The sequence below is a fragment of the Cherax quadricarinatus genome, chromosome 80 (genome assembly GCF_038502225.1).
Source record: "Cherax quadricarinatus isolate ZL_2023a chromosome 80, ASM3850222v1, whole genome shotgun sequence".
Taxonomy (NCBI): domain Eukaryota; kingdom Metazoa; phylum Arthropoda; class Malacostraca; order Decapoda; family Parastacidae; genus Cherax; species Cherax quadricarinatus.
In genome coordinates, this window is record NC_091371.1 from 13301807 (window position 1) to 13324994 (window position 23188).

Sequence of the window (23188 nt, forward strand, 5' to 3'; positions counted from 1 at the left end):
TACTATCCCCTGCCCCGCTGTTTTCTGTAACCTACTGATCATCCCTCCTCCCTTCTGCCATCCAATACCCTCGCTTCCTTCCCTACCCTGCAGCGCTGTATAGCCCTTGTGGCTTAGCGCTTCTTTTTGATTATAATAATAATAATACATACTGTCGGTGCTCTACCATTGTATCACCACACTCTTCTGTTGAAAAAAAAAAAAAGACAAAATGCAAACACCAGGGTATTTTATTGGAAACATTTCGGTCCTGAGAACTTGTTCATTTTTCTGTCCTAAGACATTTTAGGGTACATTTACTACCCTTCCCCCCTCTCAATTTAATTTCGTTATGTAAAAACAAAATGTATGAACATATGAGGATCACTACAGTAGGTAGATGAACATGATTTAAAGGTACATGTAGAGGGGCTAGGCTTATGCGATATAGGTTGGTCGCGCACTCAGTTCACACATTGAGGTCCGTGGTTCGATCCCCAGTACGGGTGTAAGCCTGCTGTTTCTGTTCACCTGGTGAACAGGAACAGTAAATATGTACCTGGGTGTTAGTCGACTAGTGTGGATCGCATCCTGGGGACAAAATTAACGTAATTTGCCTGAAATGCTCTCCATAACAAGGGCCTTTCTATATATTATGTCACTAATGTCAATTAGGTCTATATTAAATTGTACTATGTACTTGAAGAACTAAAGATTATTATTATTATTATTATTATTGAGATAGAGGGGGATGAGCTTATGAGATGCGGGGATACCTGTATCGAATCGTTGAGATAAAGGAGGCTGTGCTTATGGGATACAGGGAAATATTTCTCAGATCACTGAGGTAGAAAGGGGAAGCCTTATTGGATACGGGGATACCTTCTCGGATCATTGAGATAGAGGAGGCTAGGCTTGAGATAATGGTGGTAGACATGACCTACTACCACTAGTGGTAGTAGGTCATGCTAAACACTTGTTTACCTGGAGTTTACCTGGAGAGAGTTCCGGGGGTCAACGCCCCCGCGGCCCGGTCTGAGACCAGATATCTCAGATATCTCATGAACCAAGATATCATGGTGTTGCAGTGTCAGGTATATTTTAAACGTGTGGATTGCATGTATTTTAGTGACCTAGCTTCGGCAAGTGTTAATGTGTTCAGTGTGTCTAGGTCTAGAGATTTCAAAGATATAAATCTTATCACAACCTTCACATGGGATGGTACAGACGATGGTGATAGTGTTTATTACCGTCCTTTTATTGATGAAGCCTTTTATGGGTTGAGATAAAATGTTGGTGACTCAGATTTTGACTTTAATGGAAAAGTTGTTATTGGTTTTGTTAATGGGAAATTCAGTGTATGTGTTGAGTAGTGAAGTTTAGCTAAACCTGAGTGATATAATTACATTCTTTAGGAGACATGGAGTGGAGATTTTATGTACTATTAAACTACCCATGTCTTGTTCTGTATGTGATTTGAAAGTTCTTGGTGGAGGAAACGTCTTCACAATACAATGTCATAACCAGCATTTTTTAGCATATAATGAAACGGTATAAATACGTTGTAATAATTTTAAATTAAAATAGATATATTGATTAAACTGAAATATATAAAAAAAAAGGTGAAACATTTTGATTACTATCTTCCTGCCAGCCGTCAGTCTTACCTCGTTTGTGAAAGGTAGAGGACTGTTACTCTTGTAAGTCTATTTTTAACAAGAAATGTCGATATTATGTAGTGCTGTGTGACTTATAAGTGAATTACATATGGAGTTCATGGGTATTCTGATGCAATTAACAAGGACAATTCAAGTGATTCGTGGCTGTATTCAACTTTGACGCCGTCCCGAGAAAAAGTAAGTATCCAAATGATTGTTTCGTAGACATCTTAGTTATATTAATTGTTGAGATTTTTCCTGAATATTTAGTGCAGAATATCAGTTAATATCTCATTATTTTGGACAAGATGTTTCTTTTGAAGTGCATCAATATTTTTCTATTGATTTATGACAGCAGTTTGTCGCAAGAGTTAATATAACACGAGGTAAGATGAGGCTACATATTTATGGACTCGTGTCTATATTTTTAACAAAAAAACGTGACATTTCATCATGGGTGAAGTTTAAATTTGCAATTTAGTCACTTGTGAGGCACCACATTGAAGGTCTTCTGGCAGTCCAGGAAAATGCACTCTATCCACCCAGCCTTTTATATATTTCAAAAATAATTTCATCTTTCATACCACTGCGCCATCTTTTAATATCTTCAGTACTTATATATATATCGTTCTCTCAAGTCACCGGGGTAAATAAACGAAAAAGCTTGGGAAATTACATTTTTAAACACGTATATGTAAAAAATGTCTTATTGAAAAGTTGGCTGACAGTTTTCAGGTGTTACTTGAGACAAATTAATCACCTGGTACATGTTGATTGGTGGACTGGGTACTGGGGGGATTACCGGATCCAAGAATGGGAATCTGTTGAATTGAACACTAGTGGATTGGGGACGAATAACCACTGGATGTGGTACTGGGTAACCACCGGATGTACTGGGTAACCACCGGATGTGGTACTGGGTAACCACTGGATGTGGTACTGGGTAACTGGATGTGGTACTGGGTAACCACTGGATGTGGTACTGGGCAACCACTGGATGTGGTACTGGGCAACCACCGGATGAGGTACTGGGTAACCACCGGATGTGGTACTGGGTAACCACCGGATGTGGTACTGGGTAACCACCGGATGTGGTACTGGGTAACCACTGGATGTGGTACTGGGTAACCACTGGATGTGGTACTGGGCAACCACAGGATGTTGTACTGGGTAACCACTGGATGTGTTGTACTGGGTAACCACCGGATGTTGTATGATGTTGTACTGGGTAACCACCGGATGTTGTACTGGGTAACCACCGGATGTTGTACTGGGTAACCACCGGATGTGGTACTGGGCAACCACCGGATGTACTGGGCAACCACCGGATGTGGTACTGGGTAACCACCGGATGTGGTACTGGGTAACCACTGGATGTGATACTGGGTGGATGTGGTACTGGGCAACCACTGGATGTGGTACTGGGCAACTACTGGATGTGGTACTGGGCAACTACTGGATGTGGTACTGGGTAACTACTGGATGTGGTACTGGGCAGCCACTGGATGTGGTACTGGGCAACTACGGGATGTGGTACTGGGTAACTACTGGATGTGGTACTGGGTAACTACTGGATTATTTAATGGGTAACTATTTGAATAGGTAATGGCTCACCACTGGTCCAGGTGCTGCGAACACCACTGAACTGGGTGCTTGGGAGCACCTCTGTCGGGTGGTGGAGGAACCGCTGGACCAGGCTAAAAGAGAATAATTCTGTAAGTATCAAATATCGGAGCCATTTCTCAACATATAAAGTTTTTTCATCTGTGTCCCCTTTGTTCGTAAGCGATTTAGGGAAGGAAAAAGTAAACAATGGCGTAATTGAAGGGTATCTGACCCCCCACCCACCCTTCAAGCGACTCAGAAAAGGCTCTCAGAAAATTTAATCCTATTTAGGATTTTCAATTCTGTTCGCTTGCGTTTATTGAATATTTCCTTACCACCTGCCTGGAAAAGGGCAAACCGATTTTTTTCTTTTAATTCAACCGGTGATATATGGAAGATGTTTTGATGACGGGGAAATATAAAAACCATTGTGTTCGTTTGTATTATATTAATTTGATTTTTTTTTTGTTTAACAGCCAGTGTCTAACAGGTTGGTGGAAATTTAGGAGACGGGAGTGAGTGTTGACGTTGCCAGATGGTATTCTGGATTCTTTTTTTCCTGGAAACATTTCTGTTTTTCTTCTATTTCAGATTTTCCTAGGTTTTGCTTCGTTTATATAAGGACTGCAAAGGTAGTGATGCTCGTACATTAAAAAGGCCATGGATAAAGCTATTTCAAATGGTGTGGCAATATGTACACTCACAATGAGTGGCGCTGCCCAATAAATTCGCCCTCAGGATAAAAATCTAGTTTAGCTTTGCCGCCTCAGCGGCTAGTTTATTGTGCATCCCATGCTCAATAAAATATAAAACTTGCACCTCCGCGTCTCCTTTTTGAGTTTCGAACATCTCATTCATACACAAGCAGTCTTTTCCTCAGTACAAGTATTTTGTTCTCATACACACGCATTCCGTTTTCTCATAACATCCCGCTGCTCCTTTTATCACATTCCTTTTCACTTCACAGGTAAACGTGTAATCTCTGATACATTGAGATAAGATTTTTGGTGGACATCTGAACGCATTTCAACGCTTCGGTACACCCGTTTACAGAACAGATTTACTAAAGAAGCGAAAGTTTGTATTTTTGTTCAAAGTGCACTATACGTTCACAACTCGGATTTGCATAGTGGTGGTAGGAGATTTTTTTTTCTACAAATCGGCAAAATTCTGGGAGGGAGTGTGAGTCCAGCCGTGATTCATCTCTGCTTCAATTGACGTTTATGCTTGAGGGTCACGTAACCCCTAGAGTTGCCATGGAGAGGTTTGTAATATATTTACGAGGAGCTTTGTCTCTGGCAGCAAGAATTTATACACCGTGAAGTGTATGTCTCTGAATGTGTATGTATGTATATGTATATATATATATATATATATATATATATATATATATATATATATATATATATATATATATATATATATATATATATATATATAATGTGTGTGTGTGTATATGTATATGCTGAGGCTTTACTTTAATCCATACTTTAAGTATTAAAGTACGTTCCTAGTGGTAAACATGTGACATGCAGCCTTTATGACCCGCGTTTAGTCGATAGACTTTAAACTCCATTAACCAACCTAACCTATGCCTGCACAACAGTGTATGTATACAGAAAAGCGTCTGTCTCAGTGTAAAGCACCGAGAGAGGTGTATCTGTATACATGCACTAAGGCTTTTAGTGCTTCTCTGTTAATAATAAACAGGACTCCCTCTTCGAGGCCTGTCATTCACTTCTAGGTTATAAATACTTAGCGCATTACAAGAGTTGGTACCAATACAAATATAACATTAAGCAAAGGTAAGAATTCGAATACTCTGTTCATTTGTATTAAGATCCTCTAAGCAGATGAAGAGATTTTGATCTAGGGAACTAAAGCTACCCTCCACGCTCTTGGATCGGACTTGATTGCCTCCCAGGTACATGTACATGGTATACAGGCCTAGCTGACATCAATGACATACTACAGTATAGAAAGCCGCTTGTTATGCAGAGCGTTTCGGGCAAATTACGTCAATTTTGTCCCAGGATGCGACCAACACTAGTTCTACTCACTAAAGGAGAAAGATCTAGGGGTGAGTATAATACCGAGTACGTCGCCCAAAGCACACATTAACCAGAATAACTGGCATATGGGCGCCTGGCAAGCCTGAGAATAGCGTTCCGGTACCTCAGTAAGGAATCGTTCAAGACTTTATACACTGTGTACGTCACGCCCATACTGGAATACACAACACCGGTTTGGAACCCACACCTGGGCAAACACGTCAAGAAATTAGAGAAATTGCAAAGGTTTGCAACATCACTCCATCTGAGATCATATATACCCAGGAAGACTCGAGTATGGAACACATTCGTACAGCATTATGTCAAGGAGATAGTTGATCAAATGAAAATGCTGGCCCACAGATGGCTCCAACTTCATCCTGTTCCCTACTTGTATGTCTCATAATAAAAATGCTTTCAAATGAGCTGATGTAGGTAACAGCTCTTAGCTTGCCAATAAAGTTAGGAATCCTTAACCTGTAAATAGCTTGTCAATAAAGCTAGGGATCCTTAACCTTATCAAACCCTGTGTAAAAAGAAGAAAAAAAGGCTGGTTCCAGAGCTAAGGGGAATGTCCTTCGAAGAAAGGTTAAGGGAAATCGGTCTGACGACACTGGAGAACAGGAGGATCAGGGGTGACATGATAACGACATACAAAATTCTGCGTGGAATAGACAAGGTGGACAGAGACAGGATGTTTCAGAGGTCGGACACAGAAACAAGGGGTCACAATTGGAAGCTGAAGACTCAGCCGAGTCAAAGGGATGTTAGGAAATATTTCTTCAGCCACAGAGTTGTTAGGATGTGGAATAGTCTGGCAAGCGATATAGTGGAGGCAGGACCCATACATTGTTTTAAGACGAGGTATGATAAAGCTCATGGAGAAGGGAGAGGGAGGACCCAGTAGCGGTCAGTAAAGAGGCGAGGCCAGGAGCCGAGTCTCGACCCCTGCAACCACAATTAGGTGAGCACAATTTAGCGAGTACCCATGTACCCATTTTATGCTGATGGGTGAACATGGACAGCAGGTATCTTATGGAAACACGTCCAAATGTTTTCCAGCCGTACCGGGGATTCGAACTCCGTGACTTCGTGCAATCAGAACTAAGCAGGTTAAACCCAGCTAAGAGCACCGGCCCAGATAACATCCCGTCTAAGTTCCTAAAAGATGGTGCCTCTGAATTGCCAATCCCCATTGCTCACATAATAAATTTGTCCATCACCACGCATACCGCCGTACCGGAGGGGTTCAAGGAGGCCAGAGTTACTCCTATCTTCAAGAAAAATAGTAGGTCAGATGTCAGCAACTATAAGCCTGTTAGTATACTCAGTGTAATATCCAAAATTCTAGAGAGTGCGATATACTGTCAATAGTTAAATATCTTAATGACAACAACATTCTTCATAGTTGCTAGTCAGGCTTTAGGAGATCTTACTCAACCGACACCTCCCTAATTAATCTGATGGATTACATGAGAATTAAAATATCGATAGGGAACTTCATAGGAATGATAACCTTAGACTTGCAAAACGCCTTCGGTACTGTCAACCACAATATATTATGTAAGAAACTTGAAGCTATCGGCATAGGTTCCATAGACTGGTTTAAGTCCTATCTTAGTAAAAGGAAACAAATTGTCAAAATCAACAAAACGGAATCAAAACCCCTGCCGGTAGCATGTGGAGTTCCCCAAGGTAGCATTCTGGGTCCCTTATTATTTATGTGTTATGTAAACGACATGCCCATCAGTGTCAAGTGCAAACTCCTATTGTACGCGGATGACAGTGTTCTGTTAGTGTCAGGTAAAGACCCACAAGTTATAGCTAATGTAATAACACTAGAACTGGAGTCCGGCAGCAAATGGTTAGCAGACAAACTATCGTTACACCTCGGGAAAACGGAAGCCATACTCTTTGGAACGCAACATAAACTGAGAAGGGTAAATAATTTTAATGTTCGGTGTAATGGGGAACCCATCACTTCAGTTTCCTCAGTAAAATATCTGGGAATCCCCTTTGACCCATGCATGTCAGGAGAGCTGATAGGGAACAGTGTGGTAAAGAAAGCTAATGCCAGACTGAAGTTCCTCTACAGACAAGCACAGTGTCTACCTACTGAGGCTCTCAGGACCCTATGTCTAGCCCTCATACAATGTCATATGGACTATGCTTGCTCTTCATGGTACTCTGCCTTGACAAGAAACTGAAAGTTAGACTGCAAATCACCCAGAACAAAATGGTAAGATTCATCCTGGACCTGGGTCCAAGAGAGCATGTAGGCCAGGATGAATTACAACAATTGGATATGCTGAATGTTGAAGACAGAGTAAAACAACTGAAGTTAAATCAAGTTTATAAAATTGCTCAGTGTCCAGAATATCTTGCTGCTAATTTTGTCAAGGCTGGGAACCTAAGCAATCTAGGTTAGGGGAAGAGAGCACAAATTTGTAGTACCCACAGTAAGTGGCCAGGCTTCAAACACCTTTTATTGTACAGCAATAAAGGAATGGACCATACTGCCTACACATGCCAAAGTCAGTCATAGCATGAACCAGTTCAAGAAGAGTGCCAAAAGATGCCTAATGAAAGTAGCGACAGAAAGGGAGGAGAATGATTTATTTTTTAGCTAACACACATGTAAATATAAATAACTCATTTTACCTTATTCCTAGTATATCTCCTTTATAGTATAATAATAAGATAGTATCTCCTTTCTAGTATTAAAAGGACTCCAATGGAAATAAGTCGCTTTGACTTTTTTGGGTTATCCTAGGTTCTCTACACATATGCTACTATGTATGATAATCTGTGTAACTGTATTTGTGTATACCTGAATAAACTTACCTTAGTGTATGAGCTGAGTGTGCTAGCTTTCCCATAATTAAAATTATAAGAATGTAGATTATTATTACTGTACATTCAAACCAATTGTATGAAAACTAGTGTTGATTGTTGCAGATACTGAGATTATAAGAATTTGTTTTGTGGTTATCATATATTGTGTGTGGTAGAGAGGGATCAGGTGTATGAGAATGTGTAAAAGTGACTGAAGTTTATTAAGAGATAATTTACTTAAAGCTTCACAATAATCTCTGTGATTTGGGAGCGTCAGTTGGTGTCCAAATGACAAGTGGGTTTACTTTCTCGTTAATGGTGAACTGAGATCGTCGAGAGCAGCTCTGGTGGAACAAATAGCCCCGCTGGAAGCGTCCACAATTCACAAGACGTGCGCTTGTGCTTGCTCGTAAAACAAGGTCGCGACCCTTCATTAGAAGTGGTTCTGCACGTCTCTGCTCGCTTGGGTGTCCACTTGCGTCTTATGTAGAGTCACTTGGTGTCCACTTGCATCTTATGCATGGCCTTCCGGTGTCCATTTTTGTTGCATATAAGATTTGCTGGTATCCCTTTGCAGCATAATCTGCTGGTTAGTTGTGCTGCTTGGGAGGCTAATTGATTATGTGCCTCATGCTCATCCTGTGAGTGGTCACAGTAGGTCTTTATCAGACCCCACTGGGCATTGTTACATCCCTAACAAGTATTAGTAATTTCTCATATTACAGTTGCTTCATATGGCTAATGGACACAATACAGTATAGAATATAGTCTCAAAAAGTTTATATCTTATTACCACTTAGGAACAATTGGTCATAATTGAGTTAGTCTTGTCAGCATAATGAGTTAATTCGTGTAGTCGACGCAAAATGTGGATACAATCTCAAATTTTCAGATATCATTCACAATGAAGTGTTTTACCATATCCTGGAAGGTTTTCATTGAGGTTTCTTTGAAAGGTTGGATGTTTAGACACTCTAAGATATATTCCAGTGTATGGTCCTGTCTGAGTTCACATACTTTTCATTTTGTCATTGGCATCTTTATACAAGTCGCACTACCATTAATATTTATAGCTAGTCTTAGTCTATCATAACATCTTGCAATCTTGTTACTTCCTCTAGTCCGCTTGCATCTCATGCAAGGTCTGTTAGTGTCCACTTATATCCCAGTGCATGATCTCCTGGTGTCCACTTCCCATACAGTGTCTGTTGATGTCCCTATGATTCCCGATGATATAGATTTTATTCGGAATATGTATTAGCCCGGAGGGTTAGTAATCCATATTACCCCAAGAAAGACAATAAGTGGGATATCCACTTTTCAGTTGTGTCTCCGGACATTATTGCAACCCTGCATTATTATTATTATAATCAAGGGGGAAGCACTAAACCCGTAGGATTATACAGCGCCTATGGGGGGATGGAAGGCATTCAGGCTTAATTCAGGGAACTGGAGCACAGATCCAATTCCCTAGATCAAGAGCCCCTCACCAGCGTCAAGGAGCCTTCCTTGAGGGGTGCAACCCTGCAGCATTTGGGTATCTTCATGACCAAACGTTTCGCCTTCACAGTAGGCTTCTTCAGTCGAATACAAAAGTGACTTTAATACTAAAGAGAAACACAGCAGCAGTTTAGTTTTGCAGTGCACGATTTTCTGTCGCAGTATTGTTTTTACATTTAATTCTTGCCGGCGTTGTGAACAACCATTTAGGTTCACAATTTATGGCCTGTCCTTGATCATTATCAAGTCGCGAATGGTCTATCATGGATGGAAACGTCGGCCAGAGTTTCCTCTTTAAATTGTGGGTTAGGTGTGAATTGATGCAGCCACGGTATTGTGACTTGTGACTTTTATTTAATCATGTATATATCCTGTGCTGGTTGGGTTAGCTTTCCCTCTGCTTGCAGCCTTCATCCATCACAAACCATGAATGTTATCCTGGAGGGGCCATCTCTAGCCTACACAAAAGCCTAATCATCCACGGGTGCTCCCTTCATTCTTCTTTGAGGTCTATGCATCATTCTTGAATATCCTCCAATCTCCCTGGCACCTGCAACATATACGGTATTCACTCTGCTAGTGTTCATTAGTGTTCAGCATGTCTTGGAGCCTTCTCTGGCCTTCAGTTGTACTCTTACCTTCAAATGGGGTGCCTTCATGCTGGTGAAGGGCTCTTTTTTCAAGGCATTGGATCTACCTTCCCTTTCCTCGAATCAAACCTGATTATCCCCTTCCCTCCGATTTCCCAGGAGCTATAAGACCCATATGGAGTTAGCACTTTCGGTGCATTGGATTGTCTATGTAAGAAACTTTTGCATCAGATATGTCTTATTGGAAAATAAATTCTTATTATTATTATTAACCTCTATTGACCCTTATCCATCATGGATGAGCCTTGAATATTTCCAAGGCACTAAACCCGTCGGGTGGTACAGTAATCCAGCGGTTAGTTTCTCTCTATCCCTTGGTGCTACGGAAGTTTTTCATTCAAGGAGCTGGACATACCCTCCCCTTCCTCGTATCAAATTTGATTACTTCAATTTCCTCAGGTCCTGTGTGATCCCCCCCCACGGATTTAGCACTTCTCCATGAATATAATAATAATAAAAGTTCTCTACTGTATATTCTTTGGTGTACACCCCTCAAGGAATGTTCCTTGATGTTGGTGAGGGGCTCTTGATTTAGGGAATTGGATCTGTGCTCCAGTTCCCCGAATTAAGCCTGAATGCCTTCCACATCCCCCCCTAGGCGCTGTATAATCCTCCGGGTTTAGCGCTTCCCCCTTGATTATAATAATTTGGTGTACAGGCGTTCTTATAAAATGTGACTTACACTTTAATGGCAGCACCTGTTCATCAAGAGCCTCTTTTAAACATTTGGCAACACTTATTCATCTGGAACTTTCTTAAACATTACGTCACTATTGTCTGACGTTTAATCAACATTTCAGGGATTTTTATAGGTCTTGTAAACGTTTTCATCAGCCTCCAGGCGTTCCTTTTTTTGCATACCGTGTAACACTTTGTTCCTCATATTGTGTGTTCCTTGAGATGTCCTGCCCCGTCCCTCCTGCAGTGGATTACAGAACGTCCAGGAGCGTCCACGGGCCCCCCACGTCGCTGTGGGGGACGCTGGGACGGGTGTCTTGAATCAGATTTAGATGTCAAGAGTGGAAGGTCTCTGGCGTGTATCTGTCGCGCTGGGCCCTGGTTACAGCCATCACGCCTCGCTTATCTCACACACCACCAACCCATAAAATCTCTTACTCTCTCTATCTCTGGCTCTCTGTGTCTCATTCTCTCTCTCTCCCTCTCTCAGGACAGGTACAGTACCTACCAGCTCAGACACTCGAGACGTTATTCAGTACCATATAGCCTACTCCTCTTCGTCATGGTACTCTTCTGTAACACGAAAAAAAAATGAAAAATATATTACAAATCATTCATAAAGAGATTCATTCTGGCCCTGTTTCTAAGAGAATATGTAGGCCGGAATGAACTATAAAAACTTAAAATTTTAAAAGTGGCAGAGTAAATTAATTGAGACTATTGTGCTCATGTTTTATGGAAAATTAATCTTGATTATTCTTTGCAGTTTGCTCTTGTTACGCCCTTTGTGCATAATTGAAGAAGGGTCAATTGATTAGTGTGTAATTACGGCTTTTTCACTTAGTATTATGTTACTGGTACCTTTATTCGTAGCTAAAATAAAGACTCCTAGTTTTATAATATTATCTGGCCATGAATTATTGATTTATTTTGTAGGATGTTTTGTGTTCATATGTTGAATTGCCTTGTGGTGGTTTATGCTTCACAAACTCACTCATTCCGAGGTGACGTCAAGCAAGAGTTTTACCCATAGTAGTTCATTCTCACCTCTGGTAGAGAAAGCACCAAGCCACGGAGCTCTCTTATTCTCTTGTTGCAAATCTCAGGAGAACCTTTGAACCAGGATTCCTAGGTTCAACCGAGGTTGCTTGGATTACGTCAGTCTGGGAATACTTGACGGGTTGCGTCTGTGCAGTCAGCCATATAGTGAAGCAATAGACCACGTCTGTGTTCTCCAACCATTGAAGTCTCGTGATAGTTTCTAACCAGTTCTAGCTGTAGTGTATATAACTGACTGAGGAGTGGGTAAAGGCACCCTATCCAGTGTTTCATTGATGTGGACATTGATTATGAAACTACAGTGATTGTGTACATAAGAATATATAAGAAAAGGTATACTTGAATTTTATCAATTATTTAATTTACTAAGTGACTCTATAAGCTTAGTATTATACTGAATAAAACCAGATAAAGCATTATAGAACATTTTTGCCTTATATTTATGTATGTGTATCTGAAAAGAGTAGGAAGACCTGAGTGGATCTTCACCGGTTGTTACTAACGGGTCTTCTCTCTGAAAAGAAAGACTCAAAACGTAATAGCTCTGAATTATTAATATTTTGAAGGTAGAGTATTTGATGGCAGCTACGTATGCTTGTCTGTATAACTTACCAGGGAACTCAAAGGAAATATGTCACATTATTTGACTTTATTAAGTTGTAGTAAGTTAAATCTACAGTGTTCTTAACATGTATGTACGTATTCTCTCTCTCTCTCTCTCTCTCTCTCTCTCTCTCTCTCTCTCTCTCTCTCCATTCTTTGTACTATAATAAATGTTTAGTACGCAGTCACACGGGATTCCGGAATGAGGCGCAGTAACCCTAGGCCGTTGAAATAAACACGCCGTGGTAAGGGACCTAACCAAATAAGTGTGTCCAGCACTGAGAAACCAGCCGTCATTGCTGCTGCAGTGGCACACTATATAGCCATTAACTGTCCTGTCTTCTCGTGTCACCGTCTTAGTGTGCTCCCACCATGGAGATGGCACTCCTGGACGGTCATCTCATGACATACCCGGTCACAGTTTTTTCCCCGACATGTAAACTAACACAAAGAATGAAAAGGCACAATATCGTGACTGGAACAATATATAAATAACCCGCACATGGGAGAAAAACTTGACGTTTCGGTTCGACTTCGACCATTAACTAAAGTGTGACTAGTTAATGGTCCAAGTCGGACCGAAACGTTGTCATAGGTTTCTTCTGTGTACGGTTGTGTACAAACTAACAGCAGCAAGGGACACAACACACTCCCATGTGGCAAGCTGGCACAGAGTGAATGGCTTACAGACTGCTCCATTAAAAACGACCCTAAGAGAGTGACAATGCCTGACATGGCCTGTAATTATTGTTCACTTGAAGCTCCATGGAAAAGCTGCTTCGTCGATAACGGACCTGACAGTAAAAGAGGAAGCCTCCTTTGAAAATTTGTAAGTATGAACGGGTGTATTTTCCGTTATTTTCTGAAGTGTGATGTTGTTATGGCCTTACCTGGAGTTTACCTGGAGAGGGTTTCGGGGGTCAACGCCCCCGCGGCTTGGTCTGAGACAAGGCCTCATGGTGGATCAGGGTCTGATCAACCAGGCTGTTACTGCTGGCCGCACGCAAGCTGACGTACGAACCATAGCCCGGTTGGTCAGGTACTGACTTTAGGTGCCTGTCCAGTGCCTTCTTGAAGACAGCCAGGGGTCTGTTGGTAATCCCCCTTATGTATGCTGGGAGGCAATTGAACAGTCTTGGGTCCCGGACACTTATTGTGTTGTCTCTCAGTGTACTCGTGAGGCCCCTGCTTTTCATCGGGGGAATGTTGCATCTCCTGCCAAGTCTTTTGCTTTCATAAGGAGTGATTTTCGTGTGCAGGTTTGGTACCAATCCCTCCAGGACCTTCCAAGTGTATATTATCATGTATCTCTCTTGCCAGCGTTCCAGGGAATACATATGGACCTTCAACCGTTCCCAGTAATTTAGGTGCCTTATCGTACTTATGTGTGCAGTGAAAGTTCTTTGTACACTCTCCAGGTCTGCAATGTCGCCAGCCTTGAAGGGGGGCAGTTAGTGTACAGCAGTATTCCAGCCTAGAGAGCACAAGCGATTTGAAGAGAATCATCGTGGGCTTGGCGTCCCTAGTTTTGAAGGTTCTCATTATCCATCCTATCATTTTCCTAGCAGATGAGGTAGATACATTGTGATCTTTTTCATCAATTTATTTTACATGTACTGGGCAGTAGCTTTTTTTTTTTTTTCTAAATTAGAAGTTTTTTAACTCCATCTTTCGCTCTTCCGAATGTATCAAGTAATGAAAGATATATTTCACTTCTTTCGGACTAAAATAAATAATTCATTGCAATTTCATCTTTAAGTAGACCTTTGTAGGGTGTGTAGTGGTAACATCTGTCCTGAGAGGCAGTGCGCGACGTGAATACCTTCCTTATACAACTGACACGAGTTCTCCCACATAAACTTAGTCTCGAAAAGGGAAATTAAGTGAACTGTGCCGAGCTACACGATCCTTGAAATTTGTTCTTTATCACCGGCGGTATTTGTAAGACCTGAGGCTGGCGGGGCCATCTTGGGGGTTATTACAAGGTGAGCGGCTAACATCTGTCGATCGGTAAGCGCTCTTCTGGATCCTTTTCAGAAGTAGGTAAACAGAGGTGGTGGGGGGGCCTTTCGGGATGACCCAGGACCTTTGTCAGGGAAAGGAGCGGCGGGACGCACAGCGATCACCACCTCGACAACACCCACAATGCCCACCCTCCTCAAGACCACAATGGCTTCTGAAGTGGATTAGGCCACTCCTCTGCAGGGGTAGTGGAGGGGTGAGATGTTGAAAGTTTGTGTGTGTGTGTGTACTCACTCACCTATTTGTGGTTGCAGGGGTCGAGTCTTAGCTGTACTCACCTAGTTGAGGTTGCGGGGGTCGAGTCCGAGCTCCTGGCCCCGCCTCTTCACTGATCGCTACTAGGTCACTCTCCCTGAGCCGTGAGCTTTATCATACCTCTGCTTAAAGCTATGTATGGATCCTGCCTCCACTACATCGCTTCCCAAACTATTCCACTTACTGACTACTCTGTGGCTGAAGAAATACTTCCTAACATCCCTGTGATTCATCTGTGTCTTCAGCTTCCAACTGTGTCCCCTTGTTACTGTGTCCAATCTCTGTGTGTGTGTGCGTGTGTGCCCTGTTTGGCGAGCGATGAAGATGATGGTGGGGATGGTAGTTGGTGAGGGATGGTAGTTAAATGGTGCGGGTAGTTGGTGAGGAATAGTGGCTAATGGTAGGGATGGTAGTTGGCGAGGGATAGTGGTTAATGGTGGGGGTGTTAGTTGGCGAGAGATAGTGGTTAATGGTGTGGATGGTAGTTGGTGACGGATATTGGTTAATGGTGTGGATGGTAGTTGGTGACGGATAGTGGTTAATGGTGTGGGTGGTAGTTGGCGAAGGATTGTGGTTAATGGTGTGGATGGTAGTTGGCGAGGGATAGTGGTTAATGGTGTGGATGGTAGTTGGTGACGGATAGTGGTTAATGGTGTGGATGGTAGTTGGTGACGGATAGTGGTTAATGGTGGGGATGGTAGTTGGTGACGGATAGTGGTTAATGGTGTGGATGGTAGTTGGTGACGGATAGTGGTTAATGGTGTGGATGGTAGTTGGTGACGGATAGTGGTTAATGGTGTGGATGGTAATTGGCGATGGATAGTTGTTAATGGTGGGGATAGTAGTTGGTGATGGATAGTGGTTAATGGTGGGAATGGTATTTGGCGACGGATAGTGGTTAATGGTGGGGATGGTAGCTGGTGACGGATAGTGGTTAATGGTGGGGATGGTAGTTGGTGACGGATAGTGGTTAATGGTGGGGATGGTAGTTGGTGACGGATAGTGGTTAATGGTGTAGATGGTAGTTGGTGATGGATAGTGGTTAATGGTGGGGATGGTAGTTGGTGACGGATAGTGGTGTGGTTACCTGGAGGTTATTCCGGGGATCAACGCCCCCGCGGCCCGGTCCACGACCAGGCCTCCCGATGGATCAGGGCCTGATCAACTAGGCTGTTACTGCTGGCCGCACGCAGTCCAACGTACGAGCCACAGCCCGGCTGATCCGGCACTGACTTTAGGTATCTGTCCAGCTCTCTCTTGAAGGCAGCCAGGGGTTTATTGGCAATTCCCCTAATGCTTGATGGGAGGCTGTTGAACAGTTTTGGGCCCCGGACACTTATGGTGTTTTCTCTTAGTGTACCAATGGCGCCCCTACTTTTTATTGGCGGCATTTTGCATCGCCTGCCCAGTCTTTTACTTTCGTAGGGAGTGATTTCTGTGTGCAGATTTGGGACCATTCCTTCCAAGATTTTCCAAGTGTAGATTATGATATATCTCTCCCTCCTGCATTCCAACGAGTACAAGTCAAGTGCTTTCAAGCGTTCCCAGTAGTTAAGGTGCTTGACAGAACTTATACGTGCAGTAAAGGATCTCTGTACACTCTCTAGATCTGCGATTTCACCTGCTTTGTATGGAGATGTTAATGTACAGCAGTATTCCAGCCTAGAGAGAACAAGTGATTTGAAAAGGATCATCATGGGCTTGGCATCTCTCGTTTTGAAAGTTCTCATTATCCATCCTATCATTTTCTTTGCACGTGCGATCGTGGCACTGTTGTGATCCTTGAAAGTGAGATCCTCAGACATTACTACTCCCAGGTCCCTTACATTATTTTTCCGCTCTATTGTATGGCCGGAGTCAGTAGTATACTCTGTTCTAGTCATTATCTCCTCCAGTTTTCCATAACGGAGTAGTTGGAATTTGTCCTCATTGAACATCATATTGTTTACCGTGGCCCACTGGAAAACTTTGTTTATATCTTCTTGGAGGTTAACCGCGTCCTCAGCAGATGACAGCCTCATGCAGATCCTAGTATCATCCGCAAAGGATGATACGGTGCTGTGGTGTATATCTCTGTTTATGTCTGATATGAGGATAAGGAATAAGATGGGGGCGAGTACTGTGCCTTGTGGAACAGAGCTCTTCACTATGGCAGCCTCCGATTTAACTCTGTTGACCACTACTCTTTGTGTTCGATTTGTTAGGAAGTTGAAGGTCCATCTCCCCACTTTCCCAGTTATTCCTTTAGCACGTATTTTATGGGCTATTACGCCATGATCGCATTTGTCAAATGCTTTTGCAAAGTCTGTGTATATTACATCTGCATTCTGATTTTCTTCCAGTGCATCCAAGGCCATGTCATAGTGATCCAGTAGTTGTGAGAGGCAGGAGCGACCTGCCCTGAACCCATGTTGCCCTGGATTGTGCAGATTTTGGGAATCCAGGTGATTTGCAATCCTGCTTCTTAGCACTCTTTCAAAGATTTTTATGATGTGGGACGTCAGAGCTATTGGTCTATAGTTCTTAGCTAATGCTTTGCTGCCACCTTTATGGAGCGGGGCTATATCCGTTGTTTTAAGTGACTGTGGAATTTCACCCATGTCCAAGCTCCTCCTCCATAGTGTACTTAGGGCACGCGAGAGGGGTTTCTTGCAGTTCTTAATGAAAACAGAGTTCCACGAGTCTGGGCCCGGGGCTGAGTGCATAGGCATGTTGTCAATGGCTTTTTCGAAATCTATCGGAGTTAGGGTAATGTCGGAAATCTGGCATACATTTATGGAGTTTTGAGGCTCATTCATGAAGAAATCATTTGGGTCGTCGATCCTCAGACCGATTAGTGGTTCACTAAACACAGAGTCGTACTGGGATTTCAATATTTCACTCATTTCCTTGTTGTCGTCTGTGTAAGTCCCATCCTGTCTGAGTAAGGGCCCGATACTAGATGTGGTATTTGCCTTGTTTTTGGCATATGAAAAGAAATATTTGGAATTTCTTTCAATTTCACTAATAGCTTTAAGCTCCTCCTGCCTCTCCTGGTTCCTGTGTGGATGGTAGTCTTAGATTGTGGTACGTTATCCGTCTTCATTAGTTACGTTATGTCTTCTTCTGATTCCTTCCAAGTAAACCTTAAACAGTGTGGCACTTCTTATTGGTTTCATCCTTTGATTTACTCACCACCGTCACCACGACCACCACCGCCATCCCCACCACCGTCATCCCCACCACCGTCATTCCCACCTCCACCACCACCCCCTTCCCCACAAGCTACACTCCAGCACCAACGCTCCACATAAAGTCAAACACTGCAAGAGTCACACCATAAACATCCGAGGAAGTCATTACAACTGTACTGTAACCAGCACTTTTACCCCAGAACTCTGGACATTTAAAAGACATTCGATTCTCGATTATTCCTGCATAAACTGACCAGGAAGCTCGAGTTACACAGATACATATAAAACCCGACGTTCTAGATAAGGAAGATTAGCCTGAACCAGATTCTGGGAGGTAAATAGAAATATATAACCTACATAGTAGTAGAGTTTTGGAGTGGCCATACCAGAAATCTTGTGTGGGCCACTGAGCAGAGAGGAGAGATTGTCAATGTGGGTGATCCCAGGCATGGAGTGGAAGATACTGGGTGCTTACACGCACCCACAGGTGTAATGTCTTTTCATGTTATGGTCTTAAGGTAAGCAAGAGCTGAGCTCTTTATTTTATGCTGTGTTTGACAGGGAGGCATTATTCTAGTGAACAATAAATAGTGGTTATTACTGAGAACACTCACTCGCAACTGAGATAACACTTGCCCCGTGAGAGAGAGAGAGAGAGAGAGAGAGAGCCCTCTGACAAAGCTAACGAGAGATCAAAGTGAGGCGACGAAGAGCATGGGAAGACTACAGAACACTGGGAAAAATAAGAAAGAATATTGAAGTAAAAGATTAGGTTAGGTAAGATTTGCCATGAAACAGCACAAGTGTTTCCTGAGGCGGATCTTAGTCAGATGATGACCCGCAGCTGAAGCTTTTGGTCATCTGACCGAGGCTTTCGGCTGGCTTACCGGTCCACCCCTTTAAAAATTAAAGTTATATTTATAACCATTATATATAAAGTTAGGAAGTAATATAGAGAAGAAATATTACAAATCGAAAATGACATAGAATAGTGTCGAAGGTTACATTACAACTGAGACTCCACAGCCACATAAATAGGAAGATGAGCGAGTCCATACACTCATTACTTCCATATCGTAGTTCATAAGTTCGAACCTATATCGTTACATATAAGGAAAACAACAGAGAAGTTTGAGAAGATTAATGAAGGCTCATTCCTCCGTCCTGTAATTCCCACCCGGCGTCTGCCAAGTCAGGCTCTGTGAGTACTCGCCTAATTGTACTCAATTGTGGTTGCAGCGCTCGAGACTCGGCTCCTGGCCCCGCCTCTTCACTGACCGCTACTGGGTCCTCCTCCCTGCTCCATGAGCTTTATCATACCTCGTCTTAAAACTGTGTGTGGTTCCTGCCTCCACTACATCGCTTGCCAAGCTGTTCCACTTCCTAACAACTCTGTGGCTGAAGAAATACTTCTTAACATCCCTTTGAGTCATCCGAGTCTTCAGCTTCCAATTGTGACCCCTTGTTTCTGTGTCCCATCTCTGGAACATCCTGTATCTGTCCACCTTGTCTATTCCACGCAGTATTTTGTATGTCGTTATCATGTCTCCCCTGACCCTCCTGTCCTCCAGTGTCGTCAGACCGATTTCCCTTAACCTTTCTTCGTGCGACATGCACTCTTCACTATGGGTTAAGGAGATTCATGAGTGGAATAACTAATATATTAGTAATAAGTTTTTATTAATCTTTGGATGCATAACATACAAATGTTTTTTATAATGGTCTTGAAGGCACACACGGATATTGTGATCACATCGAAATTACATCAATGTAAGTTACTTTTATTGTGGAAGGAGGCTTCACATGGGCCAGTAGATCTACTACACTGTCCCGTTATTGTTACCTTGTCCCCTTTCTGTCTCTTGTGCCACTACCGCTACTCCCCAGTTTACTACTTCCACTTCTACTTCTGCTACTACTTCCACTATCAACATTACCTCCACCACTACTTATCCACTTCTCTCTTCCTCCCGTCCCTGACCACCTCTCCAATATATACTGGCTCCCTCTTTGTGTTAGAGGGATTTGCCAATGGTCCAAGTCAGACCGAAACGTCCTCATAAGCTGCTGTCTCCTATGTGCGGGTTATTTGTGTCTTGTCACGCCAGGAACAAACACTGGTGTCCACAAAGGCAAATGACCTCTCATGGCCACTGCCTCCCTCATATTATCCACACCACCTCTACGTCGCTGTAATTACCTATTCAGATCAGGTTTCTGGTCTATTCCTTAGCCAACTTCTCGGTGTCTTTGTATACACGTACGTACATACGTGTACACAAATGCATGTACGCACATATCAACGTACAAACCACAGCCTGGCTGATCCAGCACTAAGTATCTGTCCAGCTCCCTCTTGAAGACAACCAGGGACCTATTGGTAATGCCCCTTGTTGCTGGTGGGAGGCTGTTGAACAGTCTTGGGCCCCAGACACTTTTTGTGTGTTTTCTTAGTGTACCAATGACGCCCCTACTTTTCACTGGAGGTATGTTACATCGCCTGCCAAGTCTTTTTCTTTCGTAGGGAGTGATTTCTGTGAACAGATTAGGAACCAGTCCCTCCAGAATCTTCCAGGCGCAGATTATGATATCTCTCTCGCCTGCACTCCAGTGAGTACAACTCAAGTGCTTCCAGGAGTTCCCAATAGTTAAGGTGTTTGATGGAATTTATACGTGCAGTAATGGTTCTCTGTACATTCTCTAGATCTGCAATTTCACCTGCCTTGAATGGGGATGTGAAGGATTATTCAGCCCTCTAACAACTTCAGACAGTATTACCAAGGTTGGCTCCTCCTCAGGAAAATTAATGAATAGAAAAAGAAATAATTCACAAAGATACATTTTATTAATTATTAATGCAAAGATAAAACATTGAAATATGAAGGTGTATCCTACTTGAAAGTAAAATGAAATGGAAAAATGACATTTGAATTCAACGCTAATATGTACAGTTATACTGGGGTGTCTGGTTGAGGTTGACACCGTCTTGTAGGAATTTTAGCCGTTGCTGATGAGGGGGGGGGGGGGTCACAGGTGTTGAGTGACAACCCAACGACTAGTTCTTCACAGAGTCTATAGCCTTGAATAGTCAGTCCAGATGACAGGAACGCGGGTTCTTTACCACTGCAAAGATGAGGGGTAGTGTCCTGTACAATTAATCAGGTAGGTAGATCATGAAGTGACGTCCCAAGACCACTTTCAGTCCGTCTCCTTCAACACTTCTCGGTGGTTGGCAGGTGGCCCGATCTGTCATTCCAAGCAGGAAAGACAGACAGGTTACCCACTGCTTAAGAAATCACTCTCCATGATAAGTGCAAGATACTTAAAAAAGGTGGTGATTATCTAAAGGTCTTATGTGGAGCTTAAAACTGAAAGGACTTAGTTTATTATTGGTCAAAAGTGAAGCTTTCAACCAATATCCACTAGAATAGGAGCAGAGGCTTTTACTTACAGTTGTGCTGGGAGCTGTGAGTCGAGTGATTACTGTTTGACCAGAGCCCCACACGTCACCTTTCGGGGTGGGGAGAAAGGGGGGGAGGGGATAGCGGGAGCTAGACTGACCCTACCTTAACAAGCAGCCGGCAATCAAACTATTGTTACCATGCTACTCCTATCTGTTGAACTTTTCCCTCACAGGGGATGTTAATGTACATCAGTATTCTAGCCTAGAGAGAACAAGTGATTTAAAAAGGATCATCATTGACTTTGCATCTCTTTCACCACACCCAGGTCCTTCATATTACTTTTCCACTCTATTGTGTGATTGGAGTTTGTAGTATACTCAGTCCTAGTTATTTTTTTTTATATATTTTATTTAAAAGACATACATAGTACATAAAAGTAAACGACAAATTACATAGTGAAAACAGTGGTGAAAAATTCTGCATAATACATGTACTTTCCAATTAACATATTACATCTGAAATACACAAATCTGTACAGTAAACAATGACCATTCCAATCCTTTAAGTAATGACATTATGTCTGGAACACTAAATCTAACCTAAAGACTCCTTGGTAAGTACATCTAATTCCTGATTATACATCCTGCCATGGAATGTACACCTTACATTCTGAAAACACTACCCCCTCCCCCTTCTTGCGTGTCAGGCCACCTGACACGTAACAATCTTTATATGTAACTGTATATTGTATGAAATGCTTGCATTATTCCATACTGAACAACATGATACATTCAGTATAACTCAATGTATTGATATAATATAAAAATCAATTCTACATGATTCATGTACAACGTATATCTACTAAACACCCAAACATATCAGCTTCTCGAGGAAGGTATAAATATATACATATGTTGCATACACTTTACAACACGACCAGTGAAACAAACAAAAACCTAATCCTATGTCATCCATCAACTACCCTATAATATATATCAACTCAGCCTGAGCTTGCTACCATCTGCAGCTCATAAGACTGCCATCCCCACGAGCCCCTTTGAGGCGGGGTAGATGGCAGACCAGAGGCCTAGCTTCTCCCTACGAGCCCCGTGAGGGCCGGGAATGTGGCTAGGCCTGGGGACACTTGGTCCCAAAGATGAGGAGGTACTTGTACCTCCTCCCATGGGGGACTTAAGTCTCGAGACACTCCCCAGATAGGGAGCCAAGGCCGGGTCACCACTACTTGGAAAAGACCCGGGCCGGGAGAATACCGGCGAATAAAAAAAAAAAAACATATATCAACTCAAAGGTAACCTAAACCTATGGGCTATATAGAGCTCCCATGAAAAAACAATATGTAATAAGAAAACAGGATAAGTCAAGCTTTCTAAAAATATTTCAGCCATATCATTAAAACCACTACTAAGATGTAAGTCTGTTAGCACAAAACATAACAGTGCATGACCTTCACACGTCGATAAATACTGAAGCCTTCCTATCACACGCAATACTTCATGTGTATATATATATTTCGCATTCACACAGTGCACCCACATTGTCATTTCATTACACACATACCAATAATTTCGTTGCAGATATATAATATTCCATCACATTACGACATCTGTCGTCCTTTGTCAATTACATAATTAATAATTAAATTAAAGAACTTGTATCGTTCACAACACACAACCCGCTCATCACACAGTCAAAGGC

At 42.5% G+C, this 23188-nt stretch overlaps 1 protein-coding gene across 2 annotated transcripts in view; it reads left to right on the top strand.

The window, feature by feature from the left end:
- The first annotated feature begins 1654 nt into the window (after window positions 1-1654).
- Window positions 1655-23188, top strand: part of eya (eya transcriptional coactivator and phosphatase 2) — a 427289-nt gene continuing 405755 nt past the window's right edge. For both annotated transcript variants that reach the window (XM_070102143.1, XM_070102145.1), the window contains exon 1: window positions 1655-1835. The gene's annotated coding sequence lies outside the window, so the exon portion shown is untranslated. The remainder of the gene's footprint in view (window positions 1836-23188) is intronic.